This window comes from Cryptomeria japonica, chromosome 4 (assembly GCF_030272615.1).
Source record: "Cryptomeria japonica chromosome 4, Sugi_1.0, whole genome shotgun sequence".
In the NCBI taxonomy this organism is placed as follows: Eukaryota; Viridiplantae; Streptophyta; class Pinopsida; order Cupressales; family Cupressaceae; genus Cryptomeria; species Cryptomeria japonica.
The window spans coordinates 69405714-69425656 of record NC_081408.1 but is presented as its reverse complement, the minus strand read 5'-3'; positions in this window follow the sequence as shown (position 1 = coordinate 69425656).

Below are 19943 nucleotides of genomic sequence, written 5' to 3'. Positions count from 1 at the left end.
TCAAACTTAGCCATAAGACATGTACTGATATTTGCATTCAACTGAAATAGGTTACCTTTGGTCTGCATATCAGTGGCCATCAGTTCACCATTCTTTCCTTTCATTTTGCACACTTCATTTTTGAATTCTAGTGTGAGTCCATTATCATTCAGCTGGGCAACACTCAAAAGGTTGTGTCTGAGACCTTCTACCCAATACACATTGTCAACACTACTTTTTCCATTTAGAGAGATAGACCCTCTACCTTTTACCATACATGGTGCATCATTACCAAATTGGACCACACCACCATCATACTCTTCTAGAGATAGAAACTTACTCTGATCACCAGTCATATGATGAGAAAAGGCACTGTTAATAATCCACTCATTGGCATTATCAAAGAGGGAGAAAAGAGCCTTCTTGTCTGACACATCCTCCTTGACTGCTACAAACATAATATCTTCATTTTCTTCATCTTCTGATTCCTCATCAGTGACACCTTCATCAACTGCTACAAAATAATTTCTTCAGTTTCCTCCTTTGAACTTCTTGAACTTTCCAGTTTGTCCTTATTATCACCATTAGGACAGTTTACAGCAATGTGTCCTATCTAGTTACAAGAAAAGTATTTCAAAGGGAGATTACCTCTATATTTACCGGTTCCCTTAGAAAGTCTCTTGGTAAGAAGAGCTTCAAATTCCATTAGGATCTCCTCATTATCTATTTCTCTACTTTGCTTTGGTTCACAGCTGGTGCTTGCTTCTTTTCCTTTTCTAGACGGTGCAACAGATGCTCTAAAGGCTGATTCAATCTTCTGAATATTGCCATCATAATTATTTAGCTCATAGGCTGTCAACTTTGCAATGATGGTTTCTAGGGATACCTTTGTCTTGTCTATAGACCTCAACTACTGAATAGCAGCAACCCTTATTGCATAGACCGGTAATAAGGATCTCAAGACTTTGCTAACAATAGTGGAATCATCTATTTTTCCTCCTGCACTCTTGATATCACCAACAACTGTTTTGATTCTTATTCCATATTGTTGAATGGTCTCTCCTTCAATCATCTACATGTCTTCAAACTTTCCCCTAAGGCTCTCTTCCTTAGCTTGTTTCACATGCTCATCACCACCATAGATATTCTCAAGAGCATCCCATACTTCTTTGGGATTGTCTTTATCCTAGACATCAATGAACTCAATGTTAGATAATCTGCTGATTAGGGCTTCCATGACTTGCCCATTCTCCTGAATCTCTCTCTTTTGATTATTGGTGAGAGTACTAGTAGGGATAACATAGGCATTCTCAACATATCTCTAGTGTTGACCACCCATGCTTCTGATTTATATCTTCATTCTATCCTTCCATATTTTAAAGTTGTCTCTGTTAAACTTTAGACCTTCCCTCTTCATCATTAGAATAGGATCTTTCTCTCAAGCAGTTAGTATTACAACATAGAGGACTTAGAGGACGCTCTAATACTAATTGATAACTCAATGATGAACAATCAGTACCAAACTAGTACTAAGAGGGGGGGGGGGGTGAATTAGTACAGACACAAACTTTTCCTGAACCGGTTTGACTGCAAACAGTACACTTGACTGGCAATCACTAACACTGGTCTAAACCAGATTACTACCGATTAAACACAGTGAGAATGTGAAAGACATAAATCGGTAACCCTTAGCTTTCCACACAACGTAAAACCTCATTTTCACTTTACCCTTATGAATAAATAGGTGATCTACCATCAGAAATATAATAACTTGCTAGTTCAACATGATTTACCACTTTGACATAAAACACTAAGCCATCACATGAAAGGTATCACACATGACAAACTAATTTTTCACGTGGAAACCCAACTGGGAAAAACCATGGTGGAGATGAATACCCACAAGCTATTCTTTGAACTCTCTTTAGGTCCGCTCTGTTAGGAGCCTAGTCTGGTTAAAGACTATTACAATAGGTTCTGTTAGGAACCAATCTTGCTAGGGATCACCTGGTTAAGGGATGGCTAAATACCTAGTTAAGGGTTAAACCCTGTTAAAGGTTATGTTGTTAGAGGATTTTAAGAACTCAATGGTTTTTAGTCACCCTGTTAAAGGATTTACAACAAGCTGGTTAAAGCTACCCTATTAAGGGATTTTCCAACTGTTGAAATGGTTAGAGATCAATAGGTATTACAATGATCTAGTAACAACACTCAATGCCAATGTAGATCCGCTTTAGTTCCTTCCTTCTGCAATCATACTCTGGAGGTATCTACTCTCTTATCTGGTCTGGCAAGAATCACATATCTCTGCACTTAGATAAACACACAACATTTGCCAGCAACCTTAAAATGAAAAACGACATCGACCTTATAGGAAACAGATAGGTCGGTAGCATAAACCCTAAATCCTAAACATTTAGGTTAAGCAATTCAATCAGTTCAATCCTAACCATTGATCACATTGCATTGAATACAATAGTCTTGAATAGATCTCAAGACATTCTCCAACATTCATTCATCACCGCTTCTTGGAGGTGATAACCCATGATGCGTTCTCCACCGTTTGCAGAGACTTTGTACATTCTCAAGGTAGATAGGATCAATCTCATTCATGCAAGATCCTTCATGTGCACAAGGATGATGTGGCAACGTGATCTGATCTCCATTACAATGCTAACTCATCACATGATGTCATCAGTTGAATCACACAATCTTGGAACACTTCAACTAGAAACCCTAAAGCTGAGACTACCAACTAGTAGTCATACCATATGAAACCTTGATACAAAACATTCCATTTACTGGTTCACATTCCAACATACTATTTCACTTGGAAAAACATACCACTTCACTTTATCACATATACCGGTTCACAACATCATACCGATTCTCTTGCCAGTTGCTTACTTCAATATGCTAGTTCACTCTTCAGCATATTGACATCAATGACAATATACAATATCATCATGTCATCATAGTCTACACATATGCCAATAAGGTGAACCCATAGGAGAAAAGGAATTTCATAGAAAATTAAAAGTTGGTCAAGAAACAACCCTGAGGATCCCACAGTCTTTTTCTGTAGGTTCTAGGTCGAAATCATGACGGATGAGAACACTAGTTCTAGAATACACTTTTAGTAATGACAATTTGGACTCATTCATGATTGAGACAGATGAGGAGAGTGCCAATGATGACCTCAACAACTACCTTGACATACCTAAATATAGCTGTATCTGCACCCTAATGCCCGCTGACTTTGAAAACATTGAGGGCCTTCCCCTTGTTCACCATCAACTTATTGACTAGGACCTTGAAGGACCTATACAATTAGACACATTCCAAAATCATGAAGCATTTATCGTGTTGGGTCTCAAATCAACAGATTGGATAGGTTCTAAGGAAATGCCAACTCCTATGTAAAAACCCTCCAATTGACTTGCCAACTTATAAAGTGAACCTATTTGGTTACTATCTCTCTCAGTTTAGGTTTTGTAGGACCTGGGCGGGTATACCTACTCACTAGTTATTTTCAATGACTAGTGCCTTTATAGCAGATTAAATATCTCGATCTGACTTCCTCCTATCTCAGAATGGCATAAGTTCCTAGGATGGAGATATAGCAGACGAGTTCAAGATTGTTGTTGTATAAACTATTTGATCTTTGTGCTTGAAATTTATATGTATATACTATTGCTAATTTACTCTATATTTCCTACTTAGCTACTCCTATTACTTTTAAAGTGAAATGTGAACTAATATGGTAATGATTTGTATTTTATAGATGACCAGTGCCTCCTTTGCTATTTGGGCTACATAGTCTTTATATTTCTCTAGGACTTATTGTGTAAACTTATGAGACAATTTTTAAACCCACCCCTTTTGGTAAGTCTGTCAGTTACTATTTCTTATGAGCTCTATTTTGATATTTATATTGTAAGCCACTTGAATGAATTTAACCCTAACTTTAAGAGACCATCCAAGGAACAATTACAAGGAACAATTACAATTCACAAGTAAATCTTTTTGATTCAAATCTACAATATGAAACATGAAGAAGAACACAAATAACCTTATCTCCTTTAGACAATATCACAAGCAACTGCTTACAGAAAGTGCAGTAATCCACAACACATACACAAAATAAAAATAACTGATTGTATTTATGTATTTGTCAAAATGGTACAATGGTAAGCCTAAGCCTATAATGTATCTCTATCTTTTTCTTTAAATATTACAAAAGTTCCCTCATTTATATGAGTGTACAATTTCACCAAAAGGTGTGACTATTTAGTATGTAACCACTAACTAGTGCTTTTGTTAACAAACTGAAAGATAAGAAAATTTAACATCCCCACATGTTCTATGTATTTGTCATCTTTGTACATTACAATATCACTATTCATTCTCCTCGTGTCAATTTCTATCATAAAATAATTAGAGAGAATGTGATTCACATAAGGTGACAAATATTTGTCTCGATCCAATCCTGTCATTGCTCGATCATTGTCATTAATGAACTCTTGTTTCCACTGCTCCAATGACACCAGTTCACCATCAATATAAAAAGAGGGCACCCTAGGGGTATTCCCATCATCCAATCTTTGAAGCTCTTTTCTCAATCGATCTGCAAACTCATCATGTGACTTCAGGTAAGTCTCATCTTCAACCCTCTCACCAAGAGTCATTGAACTATCAACACTCATCATCTCCTACAACAGTGATCTAAGCCTTTCATGCTCCCTCAAATCTTTGGTTCTTCCAGTGTATGTCTTCCAATAGTTTTCTATGACTAGCATCACACTTCTGAATCTATGCTCAATGATCTCATGAACAAACCTATCCATCTTATGTTGCATCTTTTCTATTTTCCGAGATGACTTTTCTACCTTGCTCCTCCAATATATTGCATCTGTCCAGGCATCCATAGCATCTTTTTCAATACCATATGACATCCTTGTTTCACTGGTGCCTATCTCAATCTACAGTAATCTTGCTTGCAGTCTTTGCTTCTCTTCATCAGCCTTTTCATATAGGCTCTTGTATGTAGAGTTCTCTCTGACAAGAAACTATATTTGATCTTGATTTAGCTTGGCCACATCCAATTTTAATTTGGCAGTGATTCTAGGATCAGTCTTTCCAACTTGTTGTATCATCAAATATCCAATAGCTTCTTCTGTGTCAACGAGTGTGGGTCTCTTATCTTTAGGATAGATAGCCCATTGTAGAAGAGCTTTTTGATTTGGATCATACCCTGATCCCCTAAAGAGTTTATCAATTTCATCTAGTATCATTTGCTTATTTGGATCTTGTTTTTTGAGAAAGTCATCAAATAACAGGGTAGACTTCATATCCCATCCAGAATAGAATAGCATGCCAACCTCCTTCAGCAATTGTCTCCCTTTCTCAAGTGTCATTTCCTTCATCATAAGATCCATTTCCTCTTGTAGATTTTGGACTTGCTGCTCTTCATTGCTATCTTTAATTGAGGAATCTTCACCAGAGTCCTTAGGCCTCAAGAATCTTTGAATCTCTGGTGCAAGGGCATGGTCACATGGACAACCCAACAATCTGTACAATGTTTTAACAAAGAACTCCTCAAAGTGCCAATACTAATTACTAGCATATCTCTGGTCCCATGAGGAAACCCATAATTGAACTGATTTTCTCACTCCAGCCTTGTCATAGGCTCTGACACATAATTCTTCCAGCCACAATCCTTCATCTTGGCCAACATATAGTAGCATATGCATAAGAAAGGAATAATGCTTAAAGTGCATATTGATCACATCTCCTTTCAACTTCTCCAACCCATGATTCAGGGCTTCAACTAGGTAAGCAGTAAAATCAAAGAAATGAGGGTCTCTAGACTACAAATCAACATAAATAACCATGGTTGCAATATCCATCAAAGGATGGGCTTTTATCCCTAGAACCTAAGCAACATAGTAATGAGTGTATTTGAAGTAAGGGTGGAATGAGTTGATATCATAAGGGGATTTTTCATCCTAGCCTAATGGCACTAAAGACCTTGCATTTCTAGGCTTGTGTATGGGGAGCCTCCATGTTTTGTAAATGTGTTCTAGGTTAAAGTATTCATTTGTCAATTTCTTGAGGTCAATTGGTTCCTCAAACCCCCAATATAACTCAAACACAATTTTGATAACCTCCCTTGTAATTGAAAGAATCATCTTACCCATACAGTTATAAATGGTTTTGGTTTTAGGGTCATAGTTGCTTGCTAAGGATTTCATGAGTTCTACATTTACAAAAATGTTAGATACAACCAGTTTGCCTAGGTTTAATCACCATAAATTATTTATAGGCTAAGGGGCAACTCTTCTATTGTAGCCATATACAAACAACTCATATCCCCTTAACTTGGTCCATGTGTCTCCAAGATCCTCAAATCAATCCTCCAAACCTTCCTCATCTGCCTTAATCTTCTTAGACCTTAAATTGGATTATGGACATTGGTCAATCAAATCCTGGGCCAAGGAACGCCCTTCCTTCTTTTGTCTTTTCGATTTTTCCTCTGTGGTAAGAGGTTCCTTTCCCTTTCTAGTTTTACTAGCCTTAGATGATGAGTCCATTTGAATTTATAAAAGGGCTCTGTGTATGGACAACTTACTTGAAATCTGTGAGCCTTCTCTATGAATTTGCCCGATTTCTACTTCTGGTTCGTCAACTATGAATTCCTCAATACTATGTCCTTTGTTCTCAATTCATCACTTATGGCGAATTAAGTAGTTAGTAATGGGAGGTCAACAATGGTCACTTAGATACACATTTGAATTAAATAGTGATGTGACCTCCCTGGGATTTGATTATGATCTTTGTGGTAATCAATAATCACTTCGATGAAAACATGTCTTCCGAACACTAGTTTTTTGATCTATCAATCCCTTTGTTTCCATTGAAAATGCTTTTTCTTTGAATATCATGTCGATTAAGTATTTTCTCCTTTTATTGAAATTATGTATTTGATGAGAATGTCTACCTTTTCACCGACACATATCCTATGTCAATCAGGTTCCATGTCGAAGAAACTCCAAGCTTTGATAACTCCCTCTATCTTTCCATCAAAACATATTTTCTATCGATATCATTATACTCTCTCAATGAATGAGTATATAATTTCATCGAAGCTCTTCTTTCTTTGATGACTTGCTTTCATCATCATCTCTCATTGACGAACTCATTAATAATTTCTTTGATAAAATTCCATCCGTGAAACAACACGTATCAGTAACTTGTCTTTTGGTCTCCTCAAAACTCATATCCTATTGATATCCTTTATCGATGTAACTTCCTTTTATTTGATCGACATTACTCTTTCAATAAGACTATTGTTATCAGTGAGTCTTCTATGTGTTAAGCTGATAGAATTATTTACTCAAAATATTTTTCCTGTTTGATGAGACCATCTCCACTTTCTTCGATATCCTTTGTTGATGGAATCATTGCTTTCGATGAGTCCCCTTTCAAGTTCATCGGTATTCTTTTTTCTTCGACAATCCGTTTATATCGATGAGACATCGCTGGGTCTCATCAATACCATTTGAATTTGGATTTTTTGATAGGATGCCATCAGACTTGTTCGACAACTTATAGGGCACTTTACTTTGGATGGAAAATGATGATTTTTTCTTATAAAAATGCAGGATTTTATGATTTAATTTCACAAATCATGAGGTTTTATTTAATTTACATTTGGTACTCAACATATTGACTATTTAGGCATATGAGATGATATTTTGCTTGGGGACCATAAGGCAGTATACACTATAGAACTCAACAACATGGCATATTTTGGTGAGGGTGTTGGGCCTTCCAATCACAAAAATGTAAAAATAAAAACAAATCATGGGTTTTATAGTGAAAACCACATTGTGGGACCATCTGACCCCAATAAAGTAAAAAGAAAGGATGTATCTGAGGGTGAAAACCTCTCTGAGGTGCCCGAAGATGGAAGGCTCAACATTATCCCAACATCACATGAAGAAAAATCATCCATATTAGTAGAGGAGACCATCAAAACAAACATTGGTATAGAAGAGATTCCACATAACATCTTCCTAGCACAATCTTTGACAGAGATAAAAAGACCGAAGTTCATAAGTTTCTTCACAAAGCGACAAATCAATTTTGCATGGTCATATGTCGATATGCCTGAACTAGATCTGGACTTGGTAATGCATCATTTGACAGTTAAACCAAGGGCAAAGCCAGTGAAATAGAAATTAAGAAAGATGCATCCACAAGTGGCACTATTAGTCAAGGAAGAGCTTGAAAAATTATTGGATATCAGATTCATACGACGAATTGATTATCCTAAATGGATCTCCAACCTAGTGCCAGTCAGTAAATTGGATCATGACATCAAAATATGTACAGATTTTAGAAACATCAACAAACCTTGTCCCAAGGATGACTTTCCGTTTCCAAACATCGACCTGATCATAGATCTTACAGCAAGTCATGCAATGTTATCTTTGATAGATGGATTCTTTGGCTACAATCAAATAAAAATCACATCTGAGGGTCAGCACAAAACAACATTTACTTGTCCCTGGGGAACCTTTTGTTGGAATGCCATGCCCTTCGGGCTAAAGAATGTAGGTGCTACATACCAACGAGCCATGATCACTATCTTTCATGATCTCATGCACGTAACTATAGAAGATTATGTTGATGAACTCTTGGGAAAATCGATAGACAAAGATACACATTTGGACATCCTTTCAGTCATTTTTGATCGGTTGGAAAAATACAAAGTGAGACTAAATCCCAAGAAATGTGTCTTTGGAGTAACCTTCGGAAAGCTCCTTAGATACATTGTTTCAAAAAGAGGAATTGAAGCCGATCTTGAAAAAGTTGAGGCAATATTAGAAATGGCATCACCATGAAATATTAGTCAAATTTGATCTTTACAAGGCAGACTCTAGTCCATACGATGATTCATAGCACAACTTGCAGATAAATGTCATCCTTTTTAGCACTTGCTGCACAAAAAAATCAAATTCAAATGCGATGATAACTATCAATAGGCTTTTCAGATACTCAAATATTATTTTCTGAATCCACCAGTCTTGATGCCACCAGTCCTAAAACAACCCTTGTTGCTCTACATATTAGGTACATCAACAACACTAGGGGCACTCTTAGCGCAACAAGATGTTGAGGGAAAAGAAAAGGTAGTATATTAGATTAGTCATACTTTTGTTGGTTATGAGCTAAAATACACACCAATTGAGCGTGTGTGTCTCATTGTGGTTTTTGCTTCATAGAAGTCACGACATTACATGCTAACTCATAAAACTATGTTGGTCACAAGGATTGATCCATTAAAGTACCTTCTCAATAAGGTGATGCTTATCGACATACTAGCCAAATGGGTGATACTATTGAGTGAATTCAACATTGAATATGTGGATAGAAAAGAAATAAAGGGACAAGCTATCACAAATCTATTAGTAGATGCACCCATGATAGATGATGCTCCTCTTATTTCAAATTTTCTAGATGAATCCATCTTGACGGTATAACACAAAGCCTTGGCAACCATACTTTGATGGCTCATACACGCAACATGGTGCAGGAACTAGTATTCTCTTTGTCACACTTTAAGGGAATTCCATTCCAAAATCATATCAATTTTCATTTCCTTGCACTAATAACATAGTAGAATATGAGGCATTAACAACTAGACTATGGATTGCAGTTCAGTGGATGATCCAGGAACTTCATGTTTTTGGGGACTCTCAACTAGTAATTCGTCAAGCAACCGATGACTATCAAACAAAGGATGAAAAATTAATTCCTTACAAGAAAATGGTAGATGAATTCAAGCAACATTTGATGAAGTTAACCTTTGAGCATATACCAAGAGAGGAGAATCGAGCCATAGATGCCATGGCTACTATTGCTTCACTGATCGATCTACTGCAAAATGAAACCCGCTATGAGTTCTTGGTGGATAACCTTTTGGTTCCCTCATATGAGATCACTCTTACTGAGATGATATGTGTCATTGGTCCTGATTCCTAGTTATACAGTTCCATTTTCACATACCTTTGTCACAATACCCTTCCTCCTGACTTATCCAACAACCAACGTCGCACTTTCATTTGCCAATCTTCTCGATACATCATTTTAGTTGATATCATATACCATTGAGGTCTAGATGGCACTCTCCTTAGATGTTTAGAAAGGGACGAACATCAGATTGTGCTAGGTGAAGTTCATGAAGGAATATGTGGTCCACATTCTAGTGGTCCTATCTTAGCCAAGAAACTCATCTGAACTAGATATTACTAGCCCAATATGGAAAAAGATTCATATTAGTTTGTCAAGAAATGTAAGAAATGTCAAATTCATGGAGACCTTATTCATGCACCAGCATAAGAACTTCAATCAATTGTGACTCCTTGGCCCTTTTGTCAGTGGGGATTCAATCTCATAGGCAAGATTCACCCTCCTTCCAATGGCCACAAATTCATTATCACTACCACAAAGTATTTCACAAAATGGATCGAAGCAGTGCCTCTTACATAAGTCACTAGAAAACAAATTGCTACATTCATTATCAATTATATCATTTGTCAATATAGTATTCCTCTTGCCATCATCACCGACAATGGATGTCCCTTCAAAAATTAGGATTTTCATGAACTTTGTGATCGATTCCATATTACCCATCATTTCTTCACTCCCTATTACCCCCAAGGTAATGGTCAAGCTGAGGAGTCTAATGAAACTATTCTTAAAATCCTCAAAAATATAGTCAATGATGCTAGTCAAAATTGGCATATCCAACGTAATCTTGTACTTTGGGCTTATTGCACAAGTGTTTGCATACCTACAAGAGCCACACCTTGTTCACTTGTCTATGGAATTGAAGCTATCTTTCCTATTGAGGTTGAGTTACCATCTTTATGAGTCTCTTTGCACAACATTATCTGTGATGAAGACTACAAGGTATCTCGCTTACAAGAACTTTAACTATTGGATGAACGAAGACAAACTGCTTTTAATCATCTCAAGGCTTATCAACAAAGAATGAGTCGCAATTACAATCACAAGGTAAAGCCTCACACATTTGAGGTAGGTGACCTAGTTCTCAAAGAAAATCCTAAAAATCAGCAAGACATAGAGAAGAAGGGCAAGTTTGAACCAAATTGGCTTGGTCCTTACATCATCACATCAGCCTATGGATCTAGGGCATATCAACTCTCAACCCTAGAGGGAGAAACTTTGGAGGATCCTATCAACAACATGCACCTTCATAGGTTTTACACATAGCTCTTCAGAATATCCTAATTAAAAAATACAAAATAATCAAAAAATTATCAAAAATACAAAAAACTTAAAAAAAATAAAAAAATACAAAAAAATAAAAAAAATAGACAATCATTACTTGGTGAAAACCTAGCAAACAGGTGCCTTCTGACACAAAAAATTAAAAAATCAAAAAAAGTAAAGAAAAATAAATCTGTCCAAAGGTGAAAACCACTTCAGTGGTGCCCTGAACAAGTACCATGGTAAAAACCAGGTTACTTTGCACTTTGCACACACTCACAACCTATCCATCCATAATAACCTTATCCATTCCCATCATGGCTTTCTATTGATCTACCCAACATTGGTTAGCCATTCATAACAATCCTCCCTTTTCACCCCTTTTCATCCGTAATAAATCAGCTCCTATCTATGGCTAAGGAAAATCCTACATCTAGTGATGGTGTAGAACTAAGAACATCACACATTCCGAGAATTATAGTTTCTTCTAGTTTTCTTTAGTCTATTTGTGCACAATCCACAATAAAGAAACACTTGCATCGCCAATCCGCAATAAAGTTTTGTCTTCTCTGCAATAAAGTTTCAGGTTCATGGATTCAAATTAGTTTCAGATGAGACACAAGCAGCAATGATCCTCAACAAATCATATCTTTCAACAGACTTAGACAACATTATTGTTCAGTGCTATCTATCCTTTTGTGAATGAAAACATTGTGACCACAATCAAATAGACTTATACAAGTGACAAGAGACACTAAACTTGAGGACTATAGTGGATGTTGGTGTCGAGTCTTGGTTTTCTTTTGATTTTATCTTTTTGGTGACATGTCTTTTAGCTTTTCCAGGATGTCTTTGACTAGAGATTTTATCTCTAGGATGTCTTTGACTAGAAAAGAGAGGATGGGGTATCATCACCTATTTTTCTTTTTTGTCTGTGAATTGTCTCTTCGTAATGCTATGACTTGTCCAAAGATATGAGGACACTGAGAGTCTAGGGTGAACTGGGGCATTCCTTGTTTATGACTATCTAATTTCCATGCAAATAGGTACAATGACTTTTTGGGTCGAACATATACCTCAATTCTCATAACCTATTTTCCATAATAAAGCTCAATGATGATAACACATAAGAAGCTCTTTCACTTCCATATCTTCTATCTTTCATCCCCCTTTCTTGATTGACCTCCATTGTCCTTGAGTCCATGTAGCTTGCTATCACATGGCTGATTATAATGACATGGCAAAAAATATTTTGCTTTTCATGTAGTTTGCACCTACATTATCACATATTAGCATTTCATACATACATATAGATATCATAATTGCACCATATCCTCCACACAACACATGTTAGCACATTTTACATTTTTTCATCATGCAAATAGTTATTTGCATTATAATATTCATTTGCATAACATATAAAACATAAAAGAACAAAAAAAAATATTGCATTTCATCATGTACATATTTGCATCCATATCATAAGCAACATCACATAGGTACACATGCATATAGCTGCAACAAAGATGAATCATCTTATATATATCTCAAAATCATAAGTGTCATGATACAATGATGTCAAAATGCATATGGCTACAATCACCCGAAGGTGTCATCATACAAAATGCTACAATAGTGATACATAGGGATACCTCTAAGGCTATGATGAACTCCCTCCCTCAGAGCCAACTGGCCTCAATAGACTCTAAGCCCTAGAAGGACCCACCCTAGGATCATCTCTCCTGCCCCCTCTATCTGGTGGTGGTGGAGGACCCATGACCCCACCTCTAGACACCTATCTCCTAGCTCTCCCTCCAGTGGTCGTCGTCATTCGCGATGGTCTCTGGAAGCTCCTAGCCTGTTGATCTGGTGGCACCACTCCATAGTACAGGTCTCACTAGTAGGCTATCTCCTCCCTTGCCCACAGAACATAGGCATATTTGGCCCTTGTGTCCTCTACTACCTATCTCCCTACCCTCAGTTCTTTCTCAGCCTCTGTATAGCACTAAATAGCCTGATCCCTCTCTTGCTCAGTGTCTCTTAGTTTTCTCCTAAGCCTAGCCATATCCCTCTCTAGATCCTGGATCTCATCTACATATCCTTGGCAGATATCCCTCAAGGATAGTAGCTTATCCTCCTCCTCTCTCCCCTCACCCTGTCTCTGTGGCTACTCCTATGGCTGCTCCTATCCCTATCTCCATCCTTGTACCTATCTAGGAACTTGTGCTACTAGCACTTGTAATGGTAATCCACCTCTACCCCTCACTACATGTATCTGTCTCTCCTGTCCACCCTCTCTCATCTACGTAACTCTCATCTCTACCACTACACCCCACTATCATCACCATCACCTCCAACATCTCCCTCTATCAGCTCCCTTGGATCCTTTAGCCATGGAAATGGACTCTCTCCCCAATATGTAGCATACTCTGCATCCATCCCTGCATCCTCCACATCTACCCAAATGTCCCAAGGCATGGCAACCATCTCTAGAAGTTGTGTCACAACCTGATCATAAGAAAACAATGGCCCCAAATGCACCTGATCCCTCATGGTCCATGCATATGTCCTGACCCTCGTGGCATCTGTTATATCCTATCGAACTACTTGCATACTATGTCTATCAACTGCCTCTCAATAATATATATAGTGTCCTCCCTATCAAATACATGCTCCTGAATACATATCGCAACTCCATTCCATCATCCTCCCACTCCTCACAGTCCCGGTATGGCCTCCATACCACACTATCTATCTCATCAATCACCCTATGCCAATACTCTAGTCTCCCAATCCATTACTAAGAAGTAATCATATCATATAGGTGTACAAAACTGCATCCACATCCCCTACCTCTAAAGTGTATCAGACGTGTAATCGATAAATGATCATATGCCCAAACCTACAGCAAGGTCACTCCACACACCAATCTTGCTAATCTGTGATAGACAAACTGATGTAGCTCATAGTACAAGCATGCTAGTAGACACACCCCCATGCAAACATGGTGTGCTCAGTCACCAATGTCTCTGGAGTCCTTCCCCATCCCACAACCAACCCTCATGTTGCCCTATCTGGACAAAGGAACCCACTGGTCACTCCAACTAGCACCACTCGTAGCGTCAATCCTATCACTATCATGGTGTTCCAAGCCACATGCCCCACCCTCATCTCTAGTCCTAGTTCTTAGAACACTCGTCTTAGTGCAACCCTGTCTCAATCTTCATTGTAGGGAACCAACTCCCCATCGATCGATATCCGCAGTATCCTATATACATCCTCTAAGGTAACTGTCATCTCACCCATCGACAAATGAAAAGTGCATGTCTCAAAGTACCATCTCTCAACTAATGCAGTCAGCAATCCCATGTTCACCCAAAACTTAGGCACATACATAATGTATCGCAAACCCATAGCCTCTACTACTGCTCTATCCTCGAATGTCAGCTCTAGTCTTAAACACTGAGTTGAAGGGAATCGCTCCTGTGACTCTAGCATAGGCAAGTGTACTCCTTCACTCAAGAAAATCAACTATGTCAATCCTAGTGATACTCCCTATTCATCACAAAGTACTTCTTTTTGTCCTAGTGCTTATATCAATCATATGGCACTCTATCCTAGTCATACTCCCCATTCATCACAAAGTGTTATTTTTTATCCTAGTGCTCATATCTATCATATGGCACTCTATCCTAGTAGTACTCCTTGTTCATCACAAAGTGCTTCTTTTATCTTATCTTTTAGGGCACCTACTTGAGTGTATCCTCTTGAGTAGCTTATCGAATTGAAAATGTATGTTGTATCACATAATTATCAATTTCAGCCTGATCCAATTGGTAACGTATGTTTTATCACATAATTTCCAATTTCTTTGGTACTCCGTATTCATCACAAAGTGCCTCGATCTATCCTATCCTAGGGTCTCTTCTTGGGTGTATCCTCTTGAGTAGTTTCCTCATTGACAACATATGTTCTATCATAAAATTGTTAATCCTAGCCCTATTTGCTACCCTAGACTTCCCTATAGGACCTACTTAAGTGTATCCTCTTGGCAGCTTATCCAATTGATAGCGTATGTTTATCACAAAACTACTAATTCGACCTTGAAGACATAAACATGCATTCATGACACAAACATGCTTGCATACTTCACATATGTGCCTACCCTACACAGACATGCCTGAATCACACAGACGCACCTCTACTCTGCATAGATGTGCCTATCCTGCACAAACACGCCTGAAATGCACAGATGCGCTCACATCTGACACAGATGCTACTAAAATCGTAGATGCGCCTAGCACAAACATAGATGCACCTAGCCTACCCAGACGTGCCTAGCACTAACGCAGACGTGCCTTGGCATTTTTCCCCCCATTGACATTTTTTTTTGACATACCTAATATGCATTTATTACCCTACCTGACATGCATTTATGACAACAATTAATGCAACAAAGTACAAGGAGGTTTTGTGGTACTTACTGACTCTCCTGCATCTGTTGGCCTCTGATATTGGTGAACACGATCGAATCTGTGCACCAATGCCATTGCTCCTGACTGCTCTCTTCTCTCTGCACTATGATCTCTTAGGTGTGAGATGATAATGAGGATGTTTTCCCTCATAGTCTATCTTATAGACTACCCTAGCCCTAGTCTCTTGTGTCAGTCTTCTTTATCTCGTGACTCTGTCGCTCTATCTTGTCAGTCCATTCTAGCATTTCTTTCTTATAGGAGATTGTCTATGATCTTTTTAGACATTTTCGTCCAATCTGTCAAGGGGGCATATCATTACCATCTTGGGACAACATTTTATCAATTCATCTTATCTTCTATGAAACAATGCGACAAGTTGCATTGTCTCAAAGAGGGGCAAAATGTAGACACCTAAAATTGTCCTATCTAATTAAATAAATATCTTTATTTATTTAATTATTTTAGCCTACTTCTTCTATTAATTAAATGAAAATGTATTTATTTAATTAATTAATTTATCCTCTTCTAGCCTTATTTCTCATTTAAATAAATAGATTTATTTATTTAAATAGCCCTTTTCCTAAATTAAATAAATACTTGTATTTATTTAATTGATCCCACTTCCTCTATTAATTAAAAAATTATTTATTTATTTAATTAATTCATTATCATTTTCTACCCATGACACATGTCATTCATCTCTTAATTCTTACACTACCTACCCTCTCATTATTTTCTTATTTGCTTTTACCTATCCTCTGATCCTAGCCAACCATTTATCTTTTACACCTCTCAATCTTATCCCTCCATTTCTTATAGTTTCTTCTATATAAAGAGATGCTTCCTTCATTATCAACCCTAATCGATCCTTCAAGCATTCTAGAATTTGAACTTTCATATGCGATCAAGCCTACTTGCAACCACATTTTTCATTCTTTATTGAGATCTTGTGCACACATAAAATCTGAGAGCAAATATATCAAGCAAGATCAATGGAGATAGGAAGAATGGAGATCCAAACCCTATTGGACATGTGATGGTATAATCTTTGTGATTTTGTTGATTTGAATTATCTTAGGTAATATTCATATGTTATGGTGGATCTTTGTTATTATTAGGCTAGGGTTTTATGGTTGAATCTATTCACTCTTTCAATATTGTTATTCCATTTTTACCATAAACAAACCCGGTGGGACAAACCAAACACCATGTTTGTTATCAGGGAGGTTGGGAGATGAATTTTGATATATAACTCGACCGATTTTGATGATAGTGCTTTGAGTTTGAATTTTGTTTTAGCCTGACGACCGTATGCATTGGGTCATCATTAAAAAAACTAAAAAAAAATCCTGCAGATAAAAACCTGAAATTGCCTTTTGAAAAAATTAATTATGAAAAATCAAAATGAAAAATGAATTTTGAAAAAGGAAAAAAATTTAAAGAAACTTAAAAATATGGGAGGGGGTCTGGAGATACCCTTACCCATGGACATGTCGGTAACTGTGGTATCGATAGGGACCTGTAGGCCAATTAGTCATAGGTCCAGGCTATGGTACCTAGTACCACCAGTGCTAGTGGTACCAGTGTACCATGTCCCATCCGGTACCTCCTGGTACTAGGGGTATAGGGCCACTACAACCCTTACCACTGTGGGGTGTGGGCTAGGCTTCCCCATGAGGGTTGATATTTATTAAAAAAAAAAAAACATTTGAAATTAAATCCACAAAACAATAAAATGAAAAAGTGAAAATCATTTTTTATAAAGTTTTTTAAATAAAAAACATTGAAAATTAACTAACATGCCAATGATATTATTTTATATGCCATTAATTTATATGTCAATGTTAGTTGGTGGGTGGGCCTAGCTAGTGGATCCCATCTAGAGATTTAAAAAATGAAAATTATTTGTTGTCATATTCGGAGAAATTGAAAATTGATTTATTATGGCATATTGGTGAAATTGCTTTGGATCTTGTTGCTTGCGTATAGTCTAATTGGTTGTTTTTCTTTCACAAAGCACATCTTGGGCATATGATGTTGGATTTTTTACTTCTTATAGTTGTTGGAAAGTTAATTTAGTGCAATTCATGACTATATGATTATTTTTTCCATATATTTTTGTTTGGGCACTGAAATGTCAGTTGGAAGTCAGAGTTACCTCGATGGCTTTGAGAGGTCATAACTTGAGCATATGGAGTTGGATTTTGGACTTTGTGTAGTTGATGAAAAGCTATTGGAGAGCACACATTTCGGTTCAGGTTTGAAGCAGATTTGACATGATTTATTCATTGATATTTTGATCTAAGATGTTTATGGGTTCTTTTGACTTTGGTGACAGTATGAGTTTATGGCATGTTACATATTGGTGGTTTTGATTTGATGTCATTGTACACTCAATTTTGTATATTCATTCCTCTCATGTTGACATAGATATCGATTTGGTTTGATTATGTATGTTGCATTGTTGGGTCTACAAGTTGTGCAATGTTGTAGGTGGTCTATACTTATAGGATTGCAGTTATGGCTCAGATATGGGTTGATGCATATTCAGATTGGTGGCTTGGTTTAGTCACATGGTTTGCTGATTTTTTTCTCATGGTGAGGAGGAGAGATGTTGTTACTAGGTACAATCATGATGGGGGGCTACATGGTTGACTATGTGATACCGATAGGTTGGACTCATTGAGTTATATTCTTGCTTCGTGGATGTAATCATGATGTCATGGATGTTCCTTGTGTTTAGGGACTTTGACATGACATGATTCGATTTGCAGGTTCTTTTATTGATTATGGTTTGATATAGATTCTTGATTGGTTATGGCATTTTATCTTTTTGTTTGAGGATCATGGTTACTTTGACTTTTGGGAGCTCATGAGGTCAACTTTGAGTTCTTTGATTGTTAGATGGCTTTGGTTGATTCTCATGTTAGAGGATGGTTTTATCATGATGTCATGGATAGCTTTTATATACTTTTAGTGGGAGCTTTTGATAGTGTGATGTGGCGGTGTGAGATTTGATCCTAATTGTTTGCTAGTGGTTTTGTATCTTCTTCAGATGGAGTTCATGGTTTACTTGATATTGTTGACATTTCAGTTGTATGTGTGTAGAGTTGGATGATATTCATTTAGGGGATGGTTATCCCAGTTCAGTGGGAGCTTGTAGCAGTAATGTGTAATCACCATTGCATGGTGGATGATATTCTTAGTGTCCAGATGTTTGGAGGATTCCTTAGATCTTGTTTCTATAGAAGGATCTTTCACATTTGTAGGTACACTTGTAGGAGATGGTGATCTTCATTATATTTAAGGATGTTGACATCTTGAGGGCTCAAGGAGTCCTTAGTTGAGGTGTGGTTTAAGATTTCATTTGACATGTTATCCTTGCTTGACAGGATGGTTGATATTATGTCATGATACACTCTTGATGGCTAGCTTAGAGTTTTGTTATGATATGGTTATTTGATATGCTCATATGGAGAATGTTATCTCTTTGGTGGAGATGGTTAGATCATGTTGTCATGTTTATGTTCCTTATTCTACGGTTGGAGCTTTGACATTGATCTTGGTAGTTCTCTTTGTATTGGGTACATGATCATTTGCTTGATAATTAATGATATTGTTGTGTTGCATTTGGAGTTTTGCATGTATTGGTCAGTTACAAGTACTTATGGATACCTAGAGGATGTTGGTGATGCTATTATTCTCTTGTGATTAGAGGCATATGTTGAGGCAGGTTTTTGTTTCAACAGGAAGACCAAGGAGCATTCACCTAGAATGGACTTGAGATGAGATTGTTCTTAGATGATTCATAATGAATTTGATGTCTTGGATAAGCATTCTCATTCCCCACTCTTGGTTTACTCGATAGTTTACTACTTGAGAGGTATTTCACATTGTTTCCTTTCAGGTGCATTATGTTTATGCTTATATTTCATAGATAAGGATCTTGAGCTATGGAGATATTTAATTTTGGAGGGTTCATTTGAGAGATTATGGTATTTTTTATCTCCTTGTGCATTTGAGATATTATTATGATGGTGCCATTCATTGGGCATATTCCATTGGGATTGGGAATGGATATTTAGTTTGATCTTCTTGGTTATGAGAGGCTTACATCCATGTTGATTACATGTTATATATGTTGGTTTAGTCCAAGGGACTGAATGGGTTTTGGTTGTTGTGATGGCT